This window comes from Phalacrocorax carbo, chromosome 4 (genome assembly GCF_963921805.1).
Source record: "Phalacrocorax carbo chromosome 4, bPhaCar2.1, whole genome shotgun sequence".
In the NCBI taxonomy this organism is placed as follows: Eukaryota; Metazoa; Chordata; class Aves; order Suliformes; family Phalacrocoracidae; genus Phalacrocorax; species Phalacrocorax carbo.
In genome coordinates this window covers 37,557,262-37,570,367 of record NC_087516.1, presented here as the reverse complement: position 1 = coordinate 37,570,367, position 13,106 = coordinate 37,557,262, and the positions used below count along the sequence as shown (strand labels likewise).

Here is a 13,106-nt window from a genome sequence, read left to right as displayed (position 1 = left end):
AAGGTGTCTACCTAACAGCAGCCTGCAATACATTTTTCTATGTAAACCCAAGTTAATATTTTGGAAAGCATTTATTTTACTTTAAACATATAATTTTTATAACCATTTTGTATATAGACCACTTGCAGAGATATGGCTCACACCAGGTGTCAGAGTAGTGTGAAATAATTTTTATGCCACCTTTCCAAGGCAATAAATGTCATATAAGCATACACAAGTGCAGATATAGTACTTTTAGATGAACATTCTCAAACTGTATGTTAGAAATCTGTTTGACAGACCTACCCAAAGGATGACACTTTTTTCTGATCTTGCCAAAGCAGCAACTGTGTAAAAAGAAAATTTGCTCTGGTGGTTGGGATTTTTTTCCCCAAGGAACTATGATGTAAAGGGAGGGAGGAGAAGCTGTAATTAGGAGAAAAGAAATGGCTTCTTTCTACTGAAAAAAAAAAAAAAAAAAAAAGACATTTCTGACCAAAATGATACAGCAAGTTTTTAGTCATCTACCCTACAATAAAAAGGCAAAATAGAAGATGAAGGACAGCAGCAGCTGAATCCACAGTCCCAGCCACATAGTTTCTGTCATGATCAGTATAATGCTTATTCCAAGAAATATGTGAAATATTTTTTGTGGAAATCACACAGATACTGATTTTTTTTGTGTGCTTCTGTTTTTAAAATATCTTTCTAAAGATGTCATTTCAGAGAAGTACCTTGAACTTTTGCGGGTTTTTTTTAAAGATTATCAAAATGCAAGTTAAACTTTTCCAAAGGTATGCAATTCCAGTTTCATCATTAAGAAGAATAGAGTGGTTTTTCTTAGAGCTTGTTCTCTTATAGGATTGCTCTGCTGGTGGTCTTTGCCAATTCTGAGAGATTCACAATAGGGTAGTTTTTTCATGAAAGCCAATTCTCTTTGTCAGATCTCAACAGAAAACTATTTTACTCTCAATAGATTGTTTCAAATAGCCTACAGATACCTTGTTTGTTATGAGATGTCCTGTATGTCATGAGTTTACATACTGAATTGACCCCTTTTTCTCTCCAGTTACTTTTTTGTCACTTTTATTTGCAGTAAGTATCTTCTGCTCGTTCTTTCTGACAAAAGTGTAAATTTCTAATTAAAAAATACAGTAATACAGAGAGATTTAGAGCTGTAGACCCAAGTATTTAATGTAAAACAAAATTTAGTTGGAAGCTACTTATTATGAAGATTAGACATTCAGTCTCCAGTTTGGAACTTTAGCTGCGCAAGCAACTGCTTCTTTGCCTTATTTTCAGATGAGAGCCAGTGAGTAGCAGCTGCTCATAGAGGTCACTGAAAAAATGAGAAAGCAATATGAAAAATTAAGGGGCGAAGGTGCCACAACTATGCATGTTTCAAGATCTTTAATAGTTTTCTCTTTAGGGTCCTGGAGTGTGATGATGCCCTGAAGTGAGTCTCGCAAGATACAAACAGGACTCAAATTCATAGCGAGTTCAGTTTAAAGAGAGATTTAAGGCTGAGATTATAGTTGGATTTTTCTTTCTTCAGTGAAGGGTTTAAACTTTTTCCTAAAATACTCTTGCCCTTTCCTCTAAAATTAGGTAAAATGACCTGAAAGCGTCAGAGTATTATTTTTGTTGCTTCATCTTACTACTGTTATTCATATAGTAGTTTTCCTGAAACACATAGAATTAACCCTTTTGGGGGTGGGGGGGCTCATTGGGCTCAAAGGGCTCATTGATGCATCATCCAGTCCCCAGAAATTTAATGAAAATGTCGTTCTCCTCATTATTTAGCTGTACTATAAGATAAGGAAAGCACGTATGCTTTGTGTTCCAAGAACTGTGTTAATCATTCAAAGCATATGTGTCCTTTTTCTCTGTAGTCTGCTGGCTGACTGGTACTGTCTGCATTCGAACACAGGAATGTATTGGTGGAAAAGTAACTAAAATTATATAAGTACTATGAAAAGCATCATTGTCAATACTTATGTCTTCAATAAGTCACATTTTGGACATCAGGTTATTTGCTTTGTATAACAACAACTGTAAATTTGTATTTTCCTAAACCTTTATTTATGCCAGAAATTAGTGTAGATTAGGATGACTGTAAGCAGGTTATTGTACTGTTAAACAGCAAAATTCTAGGTACTGCTACACAAAAATATTTTGCTTTTTTTAACTGTCCTGATACTGCATTTGTCAAAGGGCAGAAGAATGTTATTTACTTGAATATATTAATCCACAGCACTCAAAAACCATGGTATAAATATACACTGGGTGGTTTTGTGTTGCTTCTTAGGAGAAAAGCCTCCACGTATAATCAATCCACTTACATTCAAGAAAAGTGTCATAATTGAATCATGTTTTAAAGGACTATATTTTTGCTGTAACTTTTGCCCTACCCCAGATTCATCTACTTGCTTACACTTTCCACTTGTGTTTTCAGTGAAATGCTGATCTGAAACTGCAAAATTCTTAATACGCTCTTGGAAGGGTTTATAACGTGTAGAGTTATTTGTTACTTATAACAAATAGAGACTTTATGTATGTGAATGAAAAGGGAAAAAAAGCTTATTGTTTTCAGATTTGAACACTGAATCTGTGATCTCATCATGGTTTTAGTCTGTTCTCATTTAAATCAGCATCATTACTGTATGAAAAATGGCTCATCTTAATCTATACTTGTGAGAAAAATCTAGTCAATGTAGCGTACTATTTAAGTGCTTAAGAACTACAAGATGTTCTACATGTAAATGTGTTTGTGCACATGTGCTTTCTCATGGGAACATATTATACTACTAATCCTCTTGGTATCAGATATTATTCTTAGACTTTGATTTCTAGACAAGAATTTGCCTTTTTTAATAAACTTCCAGCAGGAACTGGAAAGCTAAGTTATAAATATTTTACTTGATTAAGTCTGTTTTGTAAAACAGACAGGGGAATGTATGTTGCTGTTACAAATGATACCTTATCTGACAAAAACCCTTCTCTTAGGCAGTGTTTCAATTTTATAGCTTAATACTCTGCTTTTTTTAGGGTTGTAAGAAAAACAGGTTCCAAATCGATGTACTGATGCTGTGTGATTTTGGCTTCCATGCAAATTCTCCACTCATGCTTGTTTGTTATGCACGTGCAGATAATGGTATTTCTTTAAAGAACACCTAGCATTTCAGTACAAGTAGCTGTAACGCTAATTAACTATTTATGATAGGATGTCTTAACAGGGCACTTAGGCTACTACTATTCAAATAAGTGAATTAGTATTGGGCTAAAAAGGTGTTTGTTCCCTTTTAATAAAAGTCACTGGTCATCATTAATGTTGACAAATAGCTGAAATTGTTACCTAAGTGATGAGAGGAAGAAAGGTTCAGTGATTAGGATAAGCCTCACAAGACTCTCTGAGGCATCACGTTTTCCCTCTCCTATGATACTACTTCTGCGGTATTGACAAGTCAGCTTTGTGCCTCCATTTGCCATGTTAAAAATGGGGATAATGAAGTTTTCTACTTTGGCATGACAGTGCTCAGAGAAGATAATAGTAAGGACTGAATCGTTGTGTGCTGCAAGGAGCACAGCTACTTGTAGCTGGGACTCTCTAGTCTATTGACTATCCAGGGTCACCCCTAGTGTAACCTCTTAAGTCCTTTCCAGGCGTCAGCTTGAACTGATGGAATTACTGACGTGTTGGTTCTCCATGATAATACTTATCTTTTACAGAGCGTGAGCGTGGCTATTTGTTACTACCTTTAAATTCCTGAAAACCTCACACAAATTCAAATGCAAATGGAAAAATGAATCGTCGTGACTAAGCTGCAGTAAGCCTCCCTCCTCAACCAAATGCAAACCAGCCAGTTTTGAAAGCCGACACAAAGCCCTGCCTCCAGAAACTAACCACATGCACAATTCTCCTGTTTTCATACACTCTGGAAAAATATGAACTATGAAAGATGCTATGAAGGCCATTAAATTTGAGCTTTTCTGGATTGGGGAGAGGAATCGGTTCCAACAGCTTTGAGTTCCCACAAAGAACATCCTGTCAGCAGTTCCTCGCCCTTTTATACCAGCAAGGCCCCAGCTCACTTGTTTTCACTGATCTAAATTGTGGCAATATGACAGAAAGAGTGAGACAGAGAAAGAGAAACCCTTTCACGTATGCCAAGGCCAGCTGTGCAGTACCTTTCAGTCCTCAAAAAAAAAAGGTAAGTTTTCAGGTGACCCTGCCAGTGACCTGAAAAGGCCACTGTGACTTCAGTTCAGTAGGAGATGAGTCTCTGTTGCGTGTGAAATGCAGCTTCCGTTAAGGAGAGTAGAAGTGGCTACCGTAGTGATAAATGTACCTGCAGATAGCTGCATGGATTAACACAGCTCTAATTTATTCCATTTTAAAAAAAGGACTATAATGAGTTATTAATAAAGACTAGAAAGACTAAAAATGAGTTCAAATTCAATGGTTAATGCTCTGCATAATTTATTGGAATAATCCTTCTGACCAAATAATTTAAAAAAAAAAAAAGGCTTCTCTCTTTTCCTGTGAGTGAAACATATATGCTATCCCCCATCCCCACCTAATCCCAAGGTTTTGTTTGATCTTTCTACTGTTTGGATGTGAGCAATGTTGGCATCAAGTGTGGTATCTATGCTGGAGTTTGCTTCAACCACATTTGTCTGCTTCATATAAACATTTTCCTAAGCAAACATCTATGTTTCAGATGTCTTTAGTGTTGCACCTAATAGATTTCATAAATCATTTGTGCTGGCATTAATGGGACAGTGGAATCACAGCAAAGGGGGCATCAAAGCAAAGGAAAATTCCATTGCAGCTGGCTGAAAATGAAAGGAGGATACACTGCAGTGACATCCAGGTCTGTTCCTGGGTGGAGAAATCAGGGAGAGCCACGTAAAGGAAGAAGGTCAGCAGTGGTGTCATTAACAGAGGGAGAATCCTACTTTTTTGATGGGCTGCAATCTTCAGGTAGTGGATGTACAGTAGTATGTGTTTGTAGAAAAATGGCACAGAACATATATGTGGGCGGCGACAAGGTGGTTTTCTTTTGGAAAGAGGGATTGTCTGAATACTTCTTGTCTTCCATAGTGTGTGGCTCTTGGAGGACCCAAAGCCCTGCTTCCTGCACAGGTCCATGGCAGTTTCTGTAGAGGGGGTGCAATTACAGGTGCCCTCTGAGGGCAGTAATCCTCAAAAGAGCTCTAGAGCTCTGCATGAGCTGACTCCAAGCATCCAGTTCCCACTCCTCCTTCTTTAAAGATCTGTAAGGATACATGCCTGAATTAATTACCTACTTAGTAGATTTTTCAATGGCAGAAAGTGCTTACCCATCAGTACTCCATTCAAACAGTTTGGAAAATAGTATTTGCATGATCTAATACCCCATTTATTACAACTAAACTTCTTGGACGAGACACAAAGAATGAGTGTTACTGTGGCATTGCTAGAGACTTGCTTCCTTAACTGCCTATATTAGTTCATGATTTCATCTCATACCTCTCTTCTTGGCCAGCCTTGCAGCTATTGCAGATGTGAGGGTCTGTCCAGAATTTGAACTGCAAAAAGCTTCTGATTTTCAGCACAAACCCCCGAAGTCTGAGCAAGGGATCAGTCAGTGGTGACTGTATTACAGTTTCTCCTATGTGCTAAGTCAAAGCACGTGTAGTCTGTTGCAAAGAGCTTCACTTCAGGGTTCTGTGATTAGTGCTATTACTTCTGCATTTTTCCAGCATTTTCCCCCATTGTCAGCCAAGACTGCCCTCATCAGGACCTGGCTACTTAGTTCATTATTTTCCCCACATTTCACAGAATTCTACTACTTCAGTCTGTGTAGTCTTTGTTTCTCTTGGAAGTTGCAAATGAGCACTAATAGTGTAAGCTTTTTGAATATTATTACATTTCTCATGAATAATACATCTAAAATGTGTGCTTTTATTGCAGCCTTCTACATAACAGTGTTGAAGTATATTCTGGAATGGTATTATCTTCCCTGGAAGTATTGTGTAGTCATTAACAATATCTTGATCTGACTTTCGGCAAAACGTGGCTTCTGGAGTGCTGCTGGAATAACTTGGCCTGTGTTGGCAACAGATCTCCTAACAGTGTGAGGAAAGTTAAGGTTAGTTGGTATTAATAAAGGTCTGAGGTGCAAAAAAGCATGGTATGAGAAGTTTTGTAGGAATTACTACGTATCACTCTACTTTCTAAGCCAACTCAGAAGAAGATTCTTTGTCTAGTGGTGTTAAGAATGAAGTTGGAGATCTCATTCCCACAGACGTTTTAAAGGAGTCCCATATTCCACAAAGGGGGCAATTAAAAAATTAATAATTTTTGAAAATCTGGTTCTTTTACTAAAGACAGAGGCACTCAAGTTTGATTACCAACTGAAAACAGAATTTTCTATTTTGATCGAGTACATTTGTATCTACATATTTTGTAGGCATTTAGGTATTCTGGCTCCCTACAGTATTTCAGAAATTAATGGTGAGCCAGGTGAATAGTGTGTTTTCTATCTATTATTTGACAGCTTTGTCCGACAGCTATGAATATTAATGCAGTGGGCCTGATTCTGTGTCTGGTCAGATGAGGCTGCAACTCCAAAGGCCTCATTAGGAGCGGGCTTGATTATAAATTGTCAAGCAGAGTATTTTGAAGTAAGCTGAGTTTATTATATTCAAGCCCATACAGATGTGAAGAAAAACTGTCTCCTAAGGAGGTAAATGGAGAGGGGTGTGTTTCTGTTTCAGTTAAAGCACAGGTCGGTTGTGAGACCTGTGGGCTAACACCCGTGCCTTGGGCCAGGCCGTGGATTAACGAGGGTCTCCTCAGCCCCCCCGCGGGCGACGCGACTCTCGAGCTCAGCGGTCGAAGTTAGGCGTGCGGATACACCTTCGGGAAACACCGGACTCATCTCATTCCGGTAAATGCCGTACAGACTGAGGTGACAATTTGTGCGGGAAGGAGCGTTTGCAGGCAAAAGTTCATTTTGTGTCGCAGAGAACCCCCGCTTTGCGATAAATCCCCGGAACGGCCGCGGCCCCCCCGGAAAGGACACCCGGCCTTTCCCCAGAGGTGCCGACCTCCGCCTCCCAGTGCCTGGGGCCGTTTGGCGGCGAAGCGACCGCCGCAGCCCCGAAAGGGTTAGGCGGTGCCAGGCCCGGCCCCCGCTCCTCGCCGGGGAGTAAACACCGCCGCCTCAGCCTATGGCGGCGGCCGGCCGCGCGGGGCGGGGGGCGAGCGGGGCTCCGCCGGGCGGGAGGGCCGCCGCAGACGGGGCCGGGCGGCGGCGCGCAGCGGAGCGGCGCGGCAGGGAAGGCAAAGCAAGGCAAAGGAGCGGAACGCCACGCCAGGCCACGCCACGCCACGCCACGCCGAGGTGGGGCGCGGGGCGGGGCGGGGAGGCGGCGCTGCAGCCCCGCGGCGCGGCGCGGGTCGGGCTGGGGGTCGGGGGTGGCGCTGGCTCATTCGGCAGCTCGGGCAGCCCTGCGAGGAGCCGGCGGGGACTGCCGGGCTGGTAGTGTTGCTAAGCCGAGAGGTAACCGCTTTTCTCCTCTTCCTTGCCTTGCTGCGCAGAGAGCCCGAGCCGGCGTTTGGCTGGGGCGCGGTAGAATCGATTTGCGGAATCGGAGATCTAAGAAATGAGAAGTTTTGGCTTAATTTGCATTCGAGGTGTCGCCTCTGGCCGTGGAGTGTAAGCCCTTCGAGCTCCCTCGCCTAACTCTGTTGTGCTCGTGTAATGGGAAAAGTATAAAGTACTTCTAATTATGATGCTTCCTAGAGGCTGCGATACCTGCTGTACTGGGGGGGTGTGTGGAAGAGATTGTGCTAGTTCAGAAGTCTAGAAAGAAAAATGTAACTTTACAACAGCGCAAATAATGGCAATAAAAGTATGGGAAAAAATTAGCCTAGGGTCGTTTCTAAAGGATCGTAAAATCCTTCACTTAAAGCTCAGTGTAATTTTTGTCATTTATGTGGGCACCTGGGGGAAAAAAAAACCAACCAAAACCCCAAAACCCTAAAGCAGAGCTGTGGTATGGAAGTACAGTGCTGCGGTGAGCAGCCGCATTTCTGTCTGCTTCTCATTTAAAGTGCTAGCTCCTCTTTTGTATACCTAATAAATGATACGTATAGAATATACAGCTGTGTCACAAAGTCATTCCGTATTCTTAAAGCTTAATATAATCAAATTTATTGCCTAAAGATGGTGTAGTTGAAGATTTGATCCTTTTTCACTGAAGTGGAAATACTTTCAGTAATTGAAAGCAGATTCACGTCTGGAGTTGTACAAGCCAAGGTTTTCATTTTTAAAATAAACCTTTTGTTCCCCAGCTTCAAATGTTTCAGTGAGCCATCCGGAGACCTCTGTTTGTTAATTGCTAGAGTAGACTTTAAGGAAAGATTGGGGGGGGGGGGAAACTGAGAAAGGTATGTCAGCAATTAAATTTACTTAAAATTATAATGTCTGTATTCCAATGCATGAACATACCGTTGCAGCTTTTGTGCCCACTATGTTTTAGTTTTCCTGTTAATTCACGTGAATCTGAATCTGAAATATCAATCTGTCTGTAGAGTGTTTTGTTTATTTTTATCCATTTCAGCTTATGTTTGCCTTACTTAGCCCTTTTGCTATTTTTTCCACAGTTTATTAAATAAAAAACCTGAACTTTGAAGATCTGGGGGAATACTGATCTGCTCCAGTAATCAAACCTGACACTTTGCGGTGATAGCTCCCCTTTGTTAACTTTGTGCCTGTTTTCTGGCCGTTACTGTGGAAAGCGTTCAGAAACCTTGCCTTCCAATATTTCAGTGATGGGGAGAGAAACTTAGGATGTGAACTAGCAGACCCTCAGACAAAGGCTGGGCTGCTCTCAATCTGTTTGTTACCAGCTTTGAAGGTAGAGAACAATGGAGGGAGAGGAAGGGAAGCACCTTCTCTCCTGAGCTCTCTAATCCGCAGAATAAATTGACTAAAAATGTGTGGAAAAGTTACTGACGATGGCAAGCAAGAGTCCCCTATCCCTTAGCAAGTATATTAATTGCTTAATAGACACAAAGATCTGATTGCATGATGGTAAATACAGGCTATCATTAAGATAAGAATTTGTTCATTTGCATAATGGTTCATAGATATGGCAGGTTTATTTCCCTGAACTTCATGGTGTGAACATAGCCAATGTCATTCACTTTCCTCTTTTTTTATTTTTTGTTTGTTTTTTAAAAGGTACATCTTTTAACATATCCTCGTAAGTTCAGGTGGAAGTATTTGAGTAAACCCTGGGAAGGGGAGAATGTTAAAACCAGAACAGAAAATCTAGCTTACCATTTTTTTCATCCATCAGACTGGGGCTCAAAACTGTCAAGCAGCTCAGTAACTAAAATGAGATGTTACAAAATTTTTTGATTAATCACTATGCAACTCTCTGTGGAGAATGGCCTTATATATGTCACAGTGTAAGTTTTTTTTTCATTCAAGAAGTTATAAAAAGGCTATGTTACAGTTTAGCAAGAACCCTACAACAACAGAGCCTTTACAAAAACATGTAATGTTTAGATAGTTTTGGCTTACTTGTCACTTTTACTTTCTAACCTTTTTGCAGTAGAATTGAGAACACGTGAACTAATACATTCCATGCAGTATGGGAGCCTTTTTTTTTTTTTTATTCCTTTTGAAGAAAAGCAGATGACGTGGTAGATGTCTAAAAATTGATAATTGATGCTATAAAAAACGTTAAGTGTCATGTCAGGCATGTGTTCATTTTAAAGGTCCACGACAAGAGTGTCGCTAAGCACTCACCAGTGTGTGATGCAAACTGACCCAACTAAAAGAATTTGTCTTGAGCTGTATTCTTGCATTTGTAATGTGCACCTACACCTATGAAGATTTAGCATGACTTATCAAATTACTGAAATGATCTGATAAGGAGTTATAAGATCAGTCTTGACAACTTTTTTTTTCTGTAAGTGGTTTTGCATCCCAATTCACTTGTTGAGCTAAACAAGGAAAAATAAAACATCACAATATGTATGCTTTGTACAGTGTACACCACCATTTGAGTGGTGATATCAGAAAATAATACTCCACTGTACTGTTTTCCAAATTAGAAAAGAAATTAGCTTTCCTGTCTTTTCTTCATGTCTACAGAGATCTTATTGCTGGTTATTTCATTCTAAATGCGGCTATAGGCTTCTCTCTATGTGGGTTTGAAAGGCTTTCTCAAGAAGTACTGATTTACGCATTTCAGAAGAGCAAGGGGGCTTCTGTATTCTCAGTTATGTATGGAGAGATGATGCTATAAGTTAGTGAACTCACAAATAATTTGAAGATGTATACATCTTTTAGGTTTGAATACTGGAAGATTTTTTATACAAAGTAAGGAATCGGGTTGAAATAAAGTAACTGTACTAATTAAATGTTTCTGTAGTTTTCCAACTTAACATAGTTAGGCTTCGTGAATGATAGGGACAAATGGAAAAAATGGCACTTGTGTTACTTCAGAAAGCTTCACCCATGTTAAACTCTGAACAGAGTAGGTAGGTGGCTGAAATGTTCTGAATGAATGAAGAATAATCATTCACCTTCTTTGCCTAAGATTGAGAGGATTGAAAGTGCAATTATACAGGAAAACTTCAGAATTCACTGGGGGTAACGACAAGGTGCGTACTCGTCTTCTGGAACTTGCATGGGCAGCCATTTATCCAAACTTGAAAGGAAAATAATTGTTTTGTGTAAACTGCTATAAAGTAGATGGTTTATAAAGCAAGTCATTTAAATGTGAGAAAGTGGTAGAGTTCTCATATCTGGAGGCAGTATATTATTCTAGTGGGATCTACATGGGAAACAAAACACAGGGTTATGATTTTGAGACCTAGCTCAGAGTAAAAGGTTTGTGACTTGTTATATACAGAAGAAAGGATTTTTGCATAGCAATAGTGTTATGAATCACTGCAAACTTCAGGTATTTTATGTGGTAATCAGTGACAGCAGAAGCACTGATTTTTGTATTGGGTAGCAGGAGGTTTAAATTCTGGTGTAGTCAAAATGCAGGAGTTGAGTCTGGATTAAGAGGTGTTCCAGCAAAAGATTTAGCGCAATACCTGAACACTTTGAAATTTGGACAAACTGTGTCTACAACTCACAGTAATAGTGGTCTGACAAAATGGCAAATGCAGATACTGTTGTCATTTCTGAAGATCTGCATTATGGTAAAACTCTGATTAAACACATGTAACAGGTTTTCTGCATACTGTATTTTCTGTGGCTAAGGAACAGCAATTTTTGCAGTAGCAGTAAGCTCTCATATCTAGTATCACGTCAACAGCAAGTTATGTGCCTTTATCTCTCTGATACAACTTGCTCTTCTGCCTCTTTCTGGCGCTTGCAGATGATTCAGACCTACACAAAAATATTTCTAAAATGCTTAAAAGAAAAACAGATGAAAAAAGATTAATCTAAAATAAGATCTCTTGCATGCAACTACAAAAAGAACATCCAACTGCATCGCCTGTTTTTCTCTTCATTCTGTTTCAGTTATTATTAGTCCAAGTGCTATTGATGTGGGTTTGGTTTTTTTTCTTGGCATGAAGAAGAATTAGTGTCCTGGAGAATGCTTTGGGATGCAAGAGTATGTATGAGTAAAAATTAAAGAGAGTAACTGCTATTAGAGAATGGCATTATTTGGTCATTTTTCATCATTGTATAAATAATGAGAAAACATTACCTTAACTTCCAAATTGCCATAACTGCCAAACTAATTTTTAAACTACTTCAGTTTGCATCTCTAGTATAGTTGCCGACCACACACAAAGGCAAAAAAATGAATGGAAATTCTTTTGTTAGAGCAGCTCTTGGTTTAATCATATAGACCTGCTTTCCTGCTTTTCCATAAAACACTATTGTACCCATGTATGAAATATAGCCAGTTCCAAATCTGTAGAAATTTCAGAGTTGTTAATTTTTACAGAACATTTTTCCTCTTTAGTCAGAAACTACGTTAAAGAAAAGACTGTTGTCCAGGGAGTTGTAAAAAGTAGCCTGGAAAGCCTTTTATGTTCTTTGTTTTAAATAAAACAGAATTGCCTTATATAACAAAGTTAACTTTGTTAACCTTTCATAATTATTTAGCCATTATTTCATTTTACCCCCTGCTTAAACATTGCACGTTAATGCAATAGACACCTGGCTGTGCTCTTAAAAGTTTATTTGTCTTTCAATTCCTGTGATAGTAGGGGGCAGTATATCTCCTTAATTATCTTTGTTCAGGGAAATGTTGAAAGGCCAGGGTAGTTAAACAAGGCCATTTGGATTTGCAGTAAGGTCGAAGGCAGATGCAAGGAAAGTGGTTAAATGCATTATCATCTTATTGAGCACATCATCAGTAAAGTGACCTTGATGGAGGTGAAAAAAGCCATTTGGCTATTTTATGACAGCCACCTCTCTGCTGGCTTTATCCCTGCCAGAGAGTACTTAAATAGCTTTATCAGTCTCCTCTTGTTGCTTTGAAATCTGATTTTTCTTAATTACAGATAACGAGTTAGAGGGTGAACATTGAAATGAACTTTTTAAATAATGGCAAATTTTAGTACTTGAGAGTTTATCCTTTGGCTTTGGAGACACAGAAATATCTTGAATATTAAGGGGACCTTAATGTTGACTATTATATACCTGCCTTTAAGGATCTTGTAATGATAATCATTGTTTTCTATTCATACAAGCTTTTATTCTAACACTTTTTAAACTGTTTTTAAGTTACAATGGGGACAGGCGAGCCAACTTTCAGCCTTAGCAGCAGGGACGCTATTTGTTTTAACATGTGTGTATTTATGTTTTTATAAAGATACTCAAATCGCAGGAGGCCTGTGGCTAAGATGAAAACAAATAGTTTAGAAAGTGTATAACTAAAGCTTAAATTCCTGTGTCACTTATGCTTTGTAATGGCAGTCAATACTGATGCCGTAAAATCTTGCAAAAGTAAAATTTCAGCTATTGCATGTTAATTTAAGTATTTAATCAAAGTACTCTCTCAGCTGTCCCATCTTCCCCTCCCTCCTTTTTAACTGTCTTTTCTCGTTCAAAAATGGTTTGTTTCTGTGATGTAAAACTACACTGATTTGG

The 13,106-nt window shown here is 39.1% G+C and overlaps 1 protein-coding gene across 11 annotated transcripts in view; it reads left to right on the top strand.

Annotated features, from left to right (window-relative positions):
* Positions 1-13,106, top strand: part of TENM3 (teneurin transmembrane protein 3) — a 416,596-nt gene that overhangs the window by 174,662 nt on the left and 228,828 nt on the right. Inside the window, exon 1 of one of the 11 annotated variants that reach the window (XM_064449665.1) lies at positions 7,229-7,370. The exons of 9 other annotated variants lie outside the window; for them this stretch is intronic. The gene's annotated coding sequence lies outside the window, so the exon portion shown is untranslated. Of the gene's footprint in view, positions 1-7,228; positions 7,371-7,426; positions 7,530-13,106 lie in introns of those variants that run through there. One more of the 11 variants, XM_064449666.1, reaches the window with a different exon arrangement.